The sequence below is a fragment of the Schistocerca piceifrons genome, chromosome 7 (genome assembly GCF_021461385.2).
Source record: "Schistocerca piceifrons isolate TAMUIC-IGC-003096 chromosome 7, iqSchPice1.1, whole genome shotgun sequence".
Lineage (NCBI taxonomy): Eukaryota > Metazoa > Arthropoda > Insecta > Orthoptera > Acrididae > Schistocerca > Schistocerca piceifrons.
Window position 1 is genome coordinate 39,513,950 of NC_060144.1, and position 15,058 is coordinate 39,529,007.

Consider the following 15,058-nt stretch of genomic DNA (forward strand, 5'->3'; position numbering starts at 1 on the left):
ATCCATATGCCTGTAATCAATGAAGTGGTTAAGGAGACTAAAAGAACCTTCAAGTCAACTAAGAAAATGGGCACTGAAGTTAAGTGAGTTTCAGTATGAGGTAGTTCACAAGCATGGTGTTAAGCACAGAAATGCGGACACTCTTAGTCAGAAAACTGTGGTGTCACAAGTATCTGCATTATGCCTAACATACTGAAAGAAGGCACAAGCAATGGACAAAGAATCCCAGTTGCACAGCAAGCAACCTCAGTTTCTTATGCATGAAGGTTTACTGCATAGGTCAATAAAGTGTAGACTGCCATCGTCCTTCCCATGGGACTCAGAACTGAAGTGTTATGACACGAACATGACCATTTACTGTGAAAGATCAATTGGCAGATGAATTACAGAGAGATTTTGGTGAAGAACATGACATGGTGATGTGGAGCAATATGTTAGAAATTGCTTCCCTTGTGTTCAACACACAGATTTATCTTGCCACAAAATACAGGTACATAGGTTACCAGATTCAGAGGAGCCATTTCAGATGGTAGGAACAGACTTTCAAGAACAATTTAATAGGAATGTAGCAGGGAATATGTATGTGACGACTATGATCGACCACTTTTTGAGATATCTACTAATGACAGCACTATCAGATCAAAAAGGGAGGATGGTAACTCAAGCCATGGTTAACAGTTGGGTACTTAAATTTGGAGTACCAGAAACTACAGTCATAGACAAAGGAACTAATTTTATGTCTGATCTGATAAAGCAGTTACGTTGTGTGTTACAAGTGAATCAGTTGTGTACTACTCAATTTCACCAACAAGCACATGGTCATATGGAGAGAGTCCTCCATGCCATAGCAAAAATGTTAAGTTAGTACATGAGTCACCAACACTTAGACTGAGATATGTATCTAAGTTATGTGATGAGTGAGTACAGCTCTAAAATCCACACAGCAACAGGTCTTTAACCAAACAAAGTAGTATATGGGTGAAAGATGCCTTCACCTTCTGGCATGATACAGCTGATGATAGGTTTCAAGGATGGTATCAGGTAATGGAGCCAACAATTTGCCACAGTGGTAACACCACTTTTTGTCAGGTCATTGAAATTAAGCACTGTCGGGCATGACTAGCACTTGGACGGGTCACCATCTGAGTCTGCTGAACACTGTTAGCAAGTAGATGTAAAGGGACAGCCTCCTCTAGCATTACTTTTCCTCAACAGAAATAGTCGATACCATATATATTTTTCGAATTTTGGACAGATCAATATTATCTCAGCTGTTTTTCTAAAAAATTTCATATAATTTTATACACAATATGTTATATTTCAAGCTAAAGTCTTGGAAAGGGATTACTTTATTTTGATTGTTACAATCAATATGTGCTAGCTCTGAACGTACAATTAAATTTCTTTTTTATAAATATTTGAAATTATGAAATATCTGGCACACTTAATTTAAGGAAACAAAAGAAAAATTTGGAGTAGGTATTAAAATCCATGGAGAAGAAATAAAAACTTTGAGGTTCGCTGATGACATTGTAATTCTGTCAGAGACAGCAAAGGACTTGGAAGAGCAGTTGAACGGAATGGATGGTGTCTTGAAGGGAGGATATAAGATGAACATCAACAAAAGCAAAACGAGGATAATGGAATGTAGTCGAGTGAAGTCGGGTGATGCTGAGGGTATTAGATTAGGAAATGAGACACTTAAAGTAGTAAAGGAGTTTTGCTATTTGGGGAGCAAAATAACTGATGATGGACGAAGTAGAGAGGATATAAAATGTAGACTGGCAATGGCAAGGAAAGCGTTTCTGAAGAAGAGAAATTTGTCAACATTGAGTATAGATTTAAGTGTCAGGAAGTTATTTCTGAAAGTATTTGTATGGAGTGTAGCCATGTATGGAAGTGAAACATGGACGGTAAATAGTTTGGACAAGAAGAGAATAGAAGCTTTTGAAATGTGGTGCTACAGAAGAATGCTGAAGATTAGATGCGTAGATCACATAACTAATGAGGAAGTATTGAACAGGATTGGGGAGAAGAGAAGTTTGTGGCACAACTTGACCAGAAGAAGGGATCGGTTGGTAGGACATGTTCTGAGGCATCAAGGGATCACCAATTTAGTATTGGAGGGCAGCGTGGAGGGTAAAAATCATAGGGGGAGACCAAGAGATGAATACACTAAGCAGATTCAGAAGGATGTAGGTTGCAGTAGGTACTGGGAGATGAAGAAGCTTGCACAGGATAGAGTAGCATGGAGAGCTGCATCAAACCAGTCTCAGGACTGAAGACCACAACAACAACAACAACTTAAAATTTATATTATTAATCACATAATGTATTACCGTTTATTATGTTTATTTATGGATTCATTTATAAAATAATAGCAATAAACTAATAGAAGTTCATTTGTCAAGAAAGATTGTAAACCCTTTGGAATAGTAAGCAAGCCACTGATGTGATCGGACATATTTTTGTATTTTGGATGAACAATGAAATTTCGGCTTTGTTAATGTGAAAATCCAAAAGACAGTATGATATAGTAAAATGTGACACAAATAAACACTGGAGAAACAAAAATTCTGTTCAAACATTCTTCAAATTTATTTAGATCAACTGGACCATGAGAACCTAAAATGTGAAAATTTCAGCTTGCAGAATCAGACCCCTAGACATGAAGAACTGGAGCCAACTACATATGAGAAGGTAATAATTAGTATATTGTAAATCTTAATCCTCTCTACTTTTCTGAAAAGACTTTACCATCAACAACAGCAGTGGCAACAACAAAGGAGGAAGGGGTAGATTACACAAGGTACACCCAGCTCTTGGGAGTACAACTGCGGAGCTACTTGACTGAGAATTAGCAGCACTGGACATAAAAACTGACAATGGCCAGAAGAGCAGTGTGCTGACCACATCCCTTCCATATCCACATCCAGTGACACTTATCCGCTGAGGATGATACGGTGCTGGTAGGTACAACTGTGCCTCCCAAGACCTATTTGGACAGAGTTAACAGGTAGTGTAGATGACTTCACTAGTCAACGTCAAGTTGGAGGAGCAGATTCAAATGGGAATACTGCATGTTATCAATGAAAATAATCAGTTTCTGAAAATATACTGTAACTGGACAGATACAAGGTCTACTCACCAAAACACATGCATAAAGGTACAGAAATTTGCAAGCTTTCAGAGCCATTGGTTCCTTTTACTGGCAGAAGACCATAGGCCCTGAAAGCTTGCAGTTTTCTATACTTTTATATGTATGTTCTGCTGTCACTGCTTGGTGAGTAGATTTTTTAGCGATCCAATTACATGATAGTGCATGTTAACCTTCTAAGGGTACTGTCAGTGCATTATGCAGGTACCTTACTATTAGCCCAGAAGAAGTAGTTATCACATGGAATGAAACTGGCACAGAATGTACCTTATGGACTCAGGTCCAGGCATAAGTAATAGATTATCTAGTTATATCTGTTTAATTTTATATTGGGTTACCTAGCTTAATATTATTTTATTTAGTTTGCTATAATACATGGAGTTTTCATTGACACACACATCTTCTTCCTGAGGAGGCAAGGGATTCATGACAATTTCTTTCTCCAAGGTGGTGTTGAAGATGATGTTAAAATATCTCTCACAAGTACATGAGGCAGAGACAATTAAGAATCAACCCTTGAAAACAATGTATTTGACAGCAGATAAAGAGGATATCATGAATTTAAAAAATACACTACATGTGATCCCCTCCATGAACCATGGACCTTGCCATTGGTGGGGAGGCTTGTGTGCCTCAACAATACAGATGGCCGTACCATATGCAACCACAATGCAGGGGTATCTGTTGATAGGCCAGACAAACATGTGGTTCCTGAAGAGGGGCAGCAGCCTTTTCAGTAGTTGCAGGGGCAACAGTCTGGATGATTGACTGATCTGGCCCTGTAACACTAACCACAATAGCCTTGCTATTTTGGTACTGCGAACGGCTGAAAGCAAGGGGAAACTACAGCCATAATTTTTCCCGAGGGCATGCAGCTTTACTGTATGATTAAATGATGATGGCATCCTCTTGGGTAAAATTTTCCGGAGGTAAAATAGTACCCCATTCGGATCTCCGGGTGGGGACTACTCAAGAGGACATTGTTATCAGGAGAAAGAAAACTGGCATTCTACGGATCGCAGCATGGAATGTCAGATCCCTTAATCGGGCACGTAGGTTAGAAAATTTAAAAAGGGAAATGGATAGGTTAAAGTTAGATATAGTGGGAATTAGTGAAGTTCGGTGGCAGGAGGAACAAGACTTTTGGTCAGGTTAATACAGGGTTATAAATACAAAATCAAATAGGGGTAATGCAGGAGTAGCTTTAATAATGAATAAAAAAATATGAGTGCAGGTAAGCTGCTACAAACAGCATAGTGAACGCATTATTGTGGCCAAGATAGACACGAAGCCCACCGCTACTACACTAGTACAAGTTTATATGCCAACTAGCTCTGCAGATGGTGAAGAAGTTGATGAAATGTATGATGAGACAAAAGAAATTATTCAGGTAGTGAAGGGAGATGAAAATTTAATAGTAATGGGTGACTGGAATTCGACAGTAGGAACAGGAAGAGAAGGAAACGTAGTAGGTGAATATGGATTGGGGCTAAGAAATTAAAGAGGAAGCCACCTGGTAGAATTTTGCACAGAGCATAACTTAATCATAGCTAACACTTGGTCAAGAATCATGAAAGAAGGTTGTATACATAGAAGAACTCTGGAGATACTAAAAGGTTTCAGATAGATTATATAATGGTAAGACAGAGATTTAGGAACCAGACTTTAAACTGTAAGACATTTCCAGGGGCAGATGTGGACTCTGACCACAATCTATTGGTTATGAACTGTAGATTAAACCTGAAGAAACTGCGAAAAGGTGGAAATTTAAGGAGATGGGACCTGGATAAACTGAAAGAACCAGAGGTTGTACAGAGTTTCAGGGAGAGCATAAGGGAACAATTGACAGGAATGGGGGAAAGAAATACAATAGAAGAAGAATGGGTAGCTCTGAGGGATGAAGTAGTGAAGGCAGCAGAGGATCAAGTAGATAAAAAGATGAGGGCTAGTAGAAATCCGTGGGTAACAGAAGAAATATTGAATTTAATTGATGAAAGGAGAAAATACAAAAATGCAGCAAGTGAAGCAGGCAAAAAGGGACAGGAAGTGCAAAATGGCTAAGCAGGGATGGCTAGAGGACAAACGTAAGGATGTAGAGGCTTATCTCACGAGGGGTAAGATAGATACTGCCTAAAGGAAAATTAAAGAGACCTTTGGAGAAAAGAGAACCACTTGCATGAATATCAAGAGCTCAGATGGAAACGCAGTTTTAAGCAAAGAGGGGGAAAGCAGAAAGGTGGAAGGAGTATATAGACGGCCTATACAAGGGTGATGTACTTGAGGACAATTTTATGGAAATGGAAGAGGAGGTAGATGAAGATGAAATGGGAGATATAATATTGCGTGAAGAGTTTGACAGAGCACTGTAAGACCTAGGTCGAAACAAGGCCCTGGGAGTAGACAACATTCCATTAGAACTACTGACAGCCTTGGGAGAGCCAGTCCTGACAAAACTCTACCATCTGGTGAGCAAGATGTATGAGACAAGCGAAATTCCCTCAGACTTCAAGAAGAATACAATAATTCCAATCCCAAAGAAAGCAGGTGTTGACAGATGTGAAAATTACCGAACTATCAGTTTAATAAGTCACAGCTGCAAAATCCTAATGCGAATTCTTTACAGACGAATGGAAAAACTGGTAGAAGCCGACCTCAGGGAAGATCAGTTTGGATTCCGTAAAAATGTTGGAACACGTGAGGCAATACTGACCCTACGACTTATCTTAGAAGAAAGATTAAGGAAAGGCAAACCTACGTTTCTAGCATTTGTAGACTTAGAGAAAGCTTTTGACAATGTTGACTGGAATACTCTCTTTCAAATTCTAAAGGTGGCAGGGGTAAAATACAGGGAGCGAAAGGCTATTTACAATTTGTACACAAAGCAGATGGCAGTTATAAGAGTTGAGGGACATGAAAGGGAAGCAGTGGTTGGGAAGGGAGTGAGACAGGGTTGTAGCCTCTCCTCGATGCTATTCCATAGTGTATTGAGCAAGCAATAAAGGAAATGAAAGAAAAGTTCGAAGTAGGTTTTAAAATCCATGGAGAAGAAATAAAATCTTTGAGGTTTGCCGATGACATTGCAATTCTCTCAGAGACAGCGAAGAACTTGGAAGAGCAGTTGAAAGGAATGGACAGTGTCTTGAAAGGAGGATATAAGATGAACATCAACAAAAGCAAAACGAGGATAATGGAATGTAGCCGAATTAAGTCGGGTGATGCTGAGGGAATTAGACTAGGAAATGAGACACTTAAAGTAGTAAAGGAGTTTTGCTATTTGGGGAGCAAAATAACTGATGATGGTCGAATTAGAGAGGATATAAAATGTAGACTGGCAATGGCAAGGAAATCGTTTCTGAAGAAGAGAAATTTGTTAACATTGAGTATTGATTTAAGTGTCAGGAAGTCATTTCTGAATGTAATTGTATGGAGTGTAACCATATATGGAAGTGGACGATAAATAGTTTGGACAAGAAGAGAATAGAAGCTTTCGAAATGTGGTGTTACAGAAAAATGCTGAAGATTAGATGGGTAGATCACATAACTAATGAGGAAGTATTAAATAGAATTTGGGAGAAGAGAAATTTGCGGCACAACTTGACAAGAAGAAGGGACCGGCTGGTAGGACATGTTTTGAGGCATCAAGGGATTACCAATTTAGTATTGGAGGGCAGCGCAGAGGATAAATTTCGTAGAGGGAGACCAAGAGATGAATACCCTAAGCAGATTCAGAAGGATGTAGGTTGCAGTAAGTACTGGGAGATGAAGAAGCTTGCACAGGATAGAGTAGCATGGAGAGCTGCATCAAACCAGTCTCAGGACTGAAGACCACAACAACAACAACATCCACCATTAGTGTTATTAGGATACTAGCATTTATTTGTGTAGTTTACTTTTGTCTACAAAGGAAAATCACTCATGGAAAAGATGCAACCATTCATGAAATTCCCAAGGAATGGTTTCGTACCAGTAAGTATGGGAGTTTAGACGACATAATGCATAAAAAAGCAATCTAGGAAGATAATATTAACCTAGGGCAAGATTTCTGTGCTCATTAAAGGAAACAAAGGTTAAGGCCAAAGGAAATGGAAATTTGTAAGGCAGTCTTCTAGCAGATAAAATTTGGGATGAATTATTAAATTGGAAGAGAATGTTATGCACCAAGATAGTGAGCGAATGGGAGAGAGAAAATTTTTCCAAATCCCTACAGATTGGCATTGCTCAGGCACATGGAAGTATTAGCATGAGCCAGCCATTAAGCATAAGCATTTTGACACAGTTAGCCAGTTACCAAGAGTGTGACATCAACAATTCTGTGTTAGAGTATGACTGAGGTCAATGGAAGACTGTTATATAAGTGTAGGCCAACCTGCCTCCGTTACTCTCATAAAATTATGCAAGAAGTACTTGTTAGGATACAAAATCTCTCTGATATTTGACGAAGCACTTATGATACTGGAACATAATGATGAAGCCAATAAAGCAAAACTGAAGATCACTGATGACTCATAATGAATGAGACCAATTTGGACATTACAAATTCTGTATAGCAAAGCCACTTCTCAACACCATAAGGACTCCACCCTGATAGCTTAGAGGGAGTTAATCAGTAGTAGGACTGATGGCATTCATGCCATTTGCACTTGATTCTCTCACCATTATATTGTAACATCTTGTGTGGAATTCTTCCAGTATTGGCCATACTCTTGCTGTCTGATGTTGTTATCACTAATACATAGCCATGGATGACTACCAACCAGCATCAAATATGAAGCTGCCGTTGAGGGGTGGTCCACAAATCTGCCAACATCATTCAAGTTTTGGGCCACCTGCTTGAAACTTCAGCATCATTCAGATTAGATGGGCTACAAAACTGGTGGGCCATGATCAGTGTTCAACATGACATCATGCCATTCTACATCGTGGTTCATCTGATCAGACAACACAGGCAGTGACCTGACAGAGACCAAGTACTCTCATGACGACACCACACAGGTTTCTCAGTTTCCATCCAGATGAAACCGCAAAGGTTTGCAGACAAGGAGCAGGGACCTCTAATGTACAGATACAAAACTGGAGGACACTGGGCCTCAACAATATATTTAGATTTTAGCAAATTGTCTGTTATTCATTTACAAACGTACTAACTTCCCCCAGGGTGTTGTCATCTTAGACCAAGTCTTTTATCAGAGTTCACATGGTGGAGTGCACTGTACTAGCAGCTGCTCTACAAGTAACATCAGGTAAGGTTAACATGTCTAGGATACACGTTTGGGTTGGACTTTGAAGAGGCAGAGCCAATAGGTAGGTCTGCTATTCGATAAAGCCTCACACCATGTTAGAATCTTGATACAATCAGTTTGTTTATGATATATTGTTGGTTAGCGTTTGGACATCAGTTAGTTTATCTTGTTGTCAATTGCTGTATTTTGCTTTGATTGCCACTAAATGGTTCTAAATTAAATTAACATGACATATGGGAGGAAGTAGTGGAAGAAGTTTCAAATGGTATATGGCATTTTGGACTGTGACAGGTGTTTGCCACACAGCGAACTGTAATTTGTTATGGCTTAGAGAAAACCCTGGAGACTAAACATACATATGTTGCTGTCAGCATTTTCAATAAACTTACATTAAGACATCAGTTGAAGAAAGGTGCTAGCATATCGAGCTTAGCACAGGAATATGGAGTTAGAAATGCAGCAAAATTAGACATTAAAGAGGACAATGACATCATTATAATATTCGTGGGTTTACTTGGAAAGTAAAGATGGAAGCTTGCACAATAAAATCCAAATGATCACAATGGACAATGAAACAATTACAAATGTCATCAACAACCAAGTCATTCTGGATGATGAGAAAGAGCATAACGACAATGACTGTGCTATAAAAGGAGCATCCAGTGAGGAAACTTCTTACTGTCACTGCCCTGTGATGAATTTTAACTGGATAAAACACAAAGAAAATGTCATACTGCCTATAAAATGCTGACAAGATTTAACTGTATGACAAAGAGTACACACACACACACATAAAAGATACCTGGAACTAACTTTAGGGCCTCTCTGGTGCAAATAGAATTATTGTTATCTATTTTATTTTCTAAAAATAAGGAAATAATCATTCTTGGAGATTTTTAACTGAAAACAACAAGAAAGTAGAGCTCAAGCATCTCATGAATTCATATAATCTTATTCCAGTAGCTGACTTTCCCACCACAATCACACCTGAGTCAGTCTTTGACAGACAATATTTTTATAGATTTAAGTAGGCACCATTGCTTCACTGTCACCCCTGTCTTGAAAGGTCTGTCTGACCATGATGGACAACTCCTCACTCTGCATGACAGTACACCCCTCAAGAAACTAATCCCCACCTGGAAATTTATTAGGATAATGACTAGTGATTCGCTTGAAGTCTTTAAACACAAACTGCAACAGTTGCACTGGAGCCCAATATATAGGGTGATGATGTTAATGCCAAATTTAATATATTTGTAAATGAGATCTCAGTCTTATTTGAAGAGGTATTCCCAAAAAAATTTGTTAGAAGCAAAACTGGTACATCACAGAACAAACTCTGGATCGCAAAGGAAATCAAATAATCACGTAAAACAAAGAGGGAACTTTACATTGCAACTAGAATGTTTAAGGACACTATGAAAACTAACCATTACAAAATGTACTGTAACATACTAAAGAAGGTAATACAAAAATCAAAAGCATTGTATTGTGATCAAGAAATTGATAACTCTCATAACTAAATTAAGACTATCTGGAACATTTTTAGAAGGGAGACAGAGAAAGCCATAAGAACTTCTGAAGAACTCAAACACGAAGGTAATGTAATAGATGATCTTGATAACATAGCCAATATTTTCAACAGCCACTTCTTGTCAGTTTCAGAACAAGTAGGATGCAAGGGCTCTGTTAATGAAGTTTTGAGTCATATGCAAAAGACTGTACACGAACATACAGGTAAAATTCACATTAGACCTGTCACAGCATCTGAAATTAAAAGAATAATCATCTCAAGTATTCTTATTCCACTGGGGTACTTAATATCTCTAATATTATAATAAAACAGTGCTGTGCTGACATTGTTGATGTACTTAGCCAAATTTTTAATGCATGCTCATAACAAGGAACTGTGCGTGACAAGACTCAAATGTGCAGTTGTATAACCCCTCATCAAGAAAGGTGACAAAACTGAAATCACAAATTAGGAGCCAATTTCCCTTCTAACGGCCTTTTCTAAGATACTGGAAAAGCTTATGTATTCAAGAATTTTGGAACATCTAAGTAAATATAACATTCTCAGCAAAAGTCAATTTGGATTCCAGAAGGGAGGTGAACTGAACAAGCAATTCATTCTTTCACAAATAAAGTTATGGAATCAATTAATGACAAAATCGTAACAACTGGATTATTTTGTGATTTGTCCAGATATTTTGAGTGTGATACACCATATTTTAAGTTTGAGCAATGATGTAGGTACCATACCCATGTAACATTCATAGTCATTTTCACTGGTTTTTAATTTGTTGTCACTTTCTATGTGTAATGTTTGGTTACTCTGTCACTATAAGTGGTTAGAATCATACCTCAAAGATAGGAAGCATAAAGTAGTAGTAGATAGTACCGATGAGATCCATAGTGGCCTGGTTTCATTTGAATGGAGAACCATTAAATGTGAAGTGCCACAAGAAACCATTCTTGGTCCTCTACTGTTCCTAATATTTATAAATGATCTACCTCAATGTACAATGTTACAACGCTTTTTTATGATTTTTTCAGATGACACCAACATTATGATTAATGGTCATACATGTGAAGATCTTCAAGGACCTGTTAAGAATATTTTTACCAATTTAGTGAAATGGTTTAGTTTCAATGGACTCTCGTTGAACTTTAATAAGACTAATTATATTCAGTTCATTGCAACTGCTAAAACAGAGCAGGAATTCACTGCGAAATGTGGAACAGAGTCAATAGAAAGAGTTGAATCAACAAAGTTTTTATGCATTTTAATTGACTCTAAAGTCTCATCATACAATAAATCTTCAGAAGAGACTCAGATAATCGATTTTTGCCCTACATGTTCCCTCTGAGAGCAGTAACATACACACAATGAAAGTAGCATATTATGGATATTTCCATTTTCTTATAACATATGGTACTATATTTTGGGGACACCAAACACTAACAAACTACTACTGGCCCAGAAATGTGTTACAAGAATAATGAGTGGTGTTGACTCCAGATGTAGTTGTAGAAACCTTTTCCGGAAACTAAAAATTCATACTGTCACGTCCTAGTACTTATTCCCTCTTATGGGGTTCATCAGCAAAAATACTGAGTTTTATAAAAGAAATAGTGAATACCATGGATATGACACCAGGAGAAAGCATTATTTCCACAATGAATGTTAAAACCTGACCATGGTGCAAAAGGGTCTGCAGTTCTCAGGTGCAAAAGTTTTTAATGCTCTCCCTCCAGATATTAAAAACAAATTTGACAATCATTCCTCCTTTAGGGAGCATCTGGAACAATTTCTACTGGAAAGGTCATTTTACAGTTTAGAAGAGTATTTTAGCCACAATGAAAAACCACCTAGGTCTGTGGACCAGATATTTTGAGTGTGATACTATGGAGTTTAAGTTTGAGCAATGATGTAGGTACCATACCCATGTAACATTCATAGTCATTTTCACTGTTTTTTAATTTGTTGTCACTTTCTATGTGTAATGTTTGGTGTACTCTGTCACTATTACCACATATGTGTATAGCAAACATGTAGTATTACCTTTGTTTGATTGACTGCTTTACTACTACCTTTGTATTGATTGTTTACTGACACACTCTATATCCTTGTAAGTCTATCAAAGTTGGGTCGATGGAGTAAGAAATAAAACACACACGCACACATGCACACACGTACACACACACACACACACACACACACACACACACACACACACACACACACAGAGAGAGAGAGAGAGAGAGAGAGAGAGAGAGAGAGAGAGAGAGAGAGAGAGATTCACAATAAATAAATAAGAAGACCTGTCTTCAACTTTCTTCATATTTATCTTGGGTATCCTCATAATTGAAATTCTTAATCACATAAAAGTAAATTAGATTTTGATACAAACATGCAAACAGTCTGTGGTTAAATAAAGACATTACAGAAATCAAAAATACTGCTCAGTCTCTAGTAATAAAAAAGAATTTTATCTTCTATTTTAAGTTTTGCATTTTTGTACAAAATTTTACGTTATCATGGATACTAGCATTTTCATGCAATTAGTGATTATGGGGAATGATTCAAAAGTGATGGTCTCTAATTTTGTTAGAAACAGATAGCATTGTTTATTTTCATAGGCATTTACATTGTTTTAAAGCTTAAACATTGATCTATTTTTCTACATAATCTTCATTTTTATCTAAGCATTTTTGGAGACAGTGCTCCAATGGTTGTACCAAAATGTCTCAGAACTTCACCACCAACCCACCGAGGAAGCAAGTAACCTCTTTTTCGACTCCATCATCTGTCCACAACTGTAATCCACCTACCTGTTTCTTCAGTGTTGGGAAGAAGTGTTACTCCACTAGGCACAAGGTCCAGACTGTAGGGAGGGTAGGGAATGACAATGAAGTCAAATCTGTTCAGCAAGTCATAAATTTGATAGCTGGCATGGGGTCAAAGATTATCATGAAGCAGCAACACTCATTTGTTCAGCTTCCCTCTCCAATGGTTTGGAGTTTACACTTTCTTGGCTTGGGTTGTTTTCTTTTTGGTGTATAATGAAACATCCTTTTTTGTCACCTGTAAAGACTGAGTCCAAAAACTGCTTCCTCTTGTATCCACACTGTTGAAGAAATTTGGGGGCAAAGTTATAATGTTGCTACTTGTCATCTTCTGTCACAATTTACGGGCTGCATCCCACACAAACCTTGTGGTGTGTCAATTTTTCAGACAACATTCTTTCAACTGAGCTAGCAGAAATCACAGGAACACAGAGAGCCAGTTCACAAAGGATGACTCTTTGATCTTTGAGCAACAGTCTCTTGACCTTTTCAGCAGGAAATCTGATACAAACGGTCTTCAATTCAGTTCATTATCATGAATGTCCTTGTGACCAGCAGTGAACTCCCTACAGGCTACATTATTTGCAGACATGTTGAACAACCATAAACTTTTGGTAATAAACTTCAAGCAAATAGAGATGAATGTCTATAAGTGGAGCCCTTTCCACATTTAAAAACTGGAGAACTATACAGATTTCAGCAGATAGCAGTGACTGGGACTTCCAACATGGATGGGTCCTAGACAAGCACTGAATGGCAAAGAGGAGTGAAGAAGGTTGGGACTGAGAGTGGGAGAGCAGCTGTGGATGCAGTGTTGCCAGATGCTGCCTACCCCTTTCCTTGTGGATCTACCACCTAGGGAACCTCATGTTTGAACTAACCTTCATGAAAATAAAAATAGATTGCCTTTATTGGGAAATTATGACTCTGCATTTGTTAATTACTATTTTTCTTTGATAATAAATAAAATATTTAAACAAAAGTAAAATAAATATGCTCCTATTAATAATCTATTCAGTAGACTTGCTACATTTGCTACCAATAAAAAAGAGTTTTTGCTTTGACTTCTCAACAAAATTGCAGTATGATGGCAACAATTTAAGTTGTTCATAATTGTAATCCACAGGTACTTAGTTGAATCAACAACCTTTAAATTTATATGGTTTATCATGTAACCAAAATTTAACAGAAAGTTTTTAGTACCCATGTGGAGGACCTCATTTTTTACTGTGCAGGGTCAACTATCACTTCTCGCATTTTCCAATTTGTATTGATTTTCTGATGTCTTCATGAGCCAGTAAATATAAGAAACATCTACAAACAATCTAAGAGTACTGATTAAATTGTCTCCTAAATTGATTATATAGATCAGGAACAGCAAAAGACCTATCACACTTCCCTGGAAAGGGGGTGAAATTGGGAGGTGCAGGTGAGGTGTCACACATTGCTTATGCTTCACTCAATGACTCTCCACCAGTTACCAAGAACTGTAATCCAGAAATCACAAATTCAGTCAGAGAATGAAGACAATACTCCAAAGGCATTCAATCTGATTAGAAGCCGCTTGTTACGAATAATGACAAACGTCTTCAGGAAATCTAGAAATCTGAAATAAATTTTAGATCCTCTGTTCTGATTACTTCATCTGAATAAAGAGCAAGTTGTGATTCACAAGAATGATGTTTTCAAATTTTGTGATGGCTGTGTGTCAATAGATCATTTTCTGCAAGGATTTTGATGTTCAAACACAGTATATGTTCCAAAATTGTACTACAAATTGATGTCAGTGATGTGGGTTTATAATGTAGTAAATTACTTCTATTTAGTTTCTTGTGTATTGATGTAAACTGAGCAAGTATCCAGTCATTTGGTATGGATCTTTTGTCATATGTCTGTTACAAATAAAACTATTTCATCATCATACTCCAAAAGAAACATGACTTGCCCTTACTGAGTGACTAAAGTTGCTTGCTACACCGAGGGTTCTACTACTAAGTAATTCATGTTGGTAGCTGTCCTTAATTCAGTTTCTGGTATATATACTGTACTTTTTTGATGAAGGAATTACAGAAATCTGTGTGTAGCAACTGTGCTTTAGGGACACTGTTGTGAGTTAGATTATCACTGCCATTGCATGATGAAGATACTGAGTCATACCACTGGCATATTTAAAAAATGATGAGAATCTCTTTGGATTTGCTGCCAGGATTTGAGAAAGATTTTAGTGCTTGAAACTTATAAAAGTATCTTGCACTGAAGTCATTAAACTTCAGTCTCCTGTAAAAAATCAGAAATCTTGGAGATTTTACAC

General features: G+C 37.6%; 1 protein-coding gene across 1 annotated transcript in view; it reads right to left on the minus strand.

The window, feature by feature from the left end:
- Positions 1-15,058, minus strand: part of LOC124805408 (ras-specific guanine nucleotide-releasing factor 1-like) — an 871,442-nt gene that overhangs the window by 434,753 nt on the left and 421,631 nt on the right. The gene's annotated exons all lie outside the window — the stretch shown is intronic.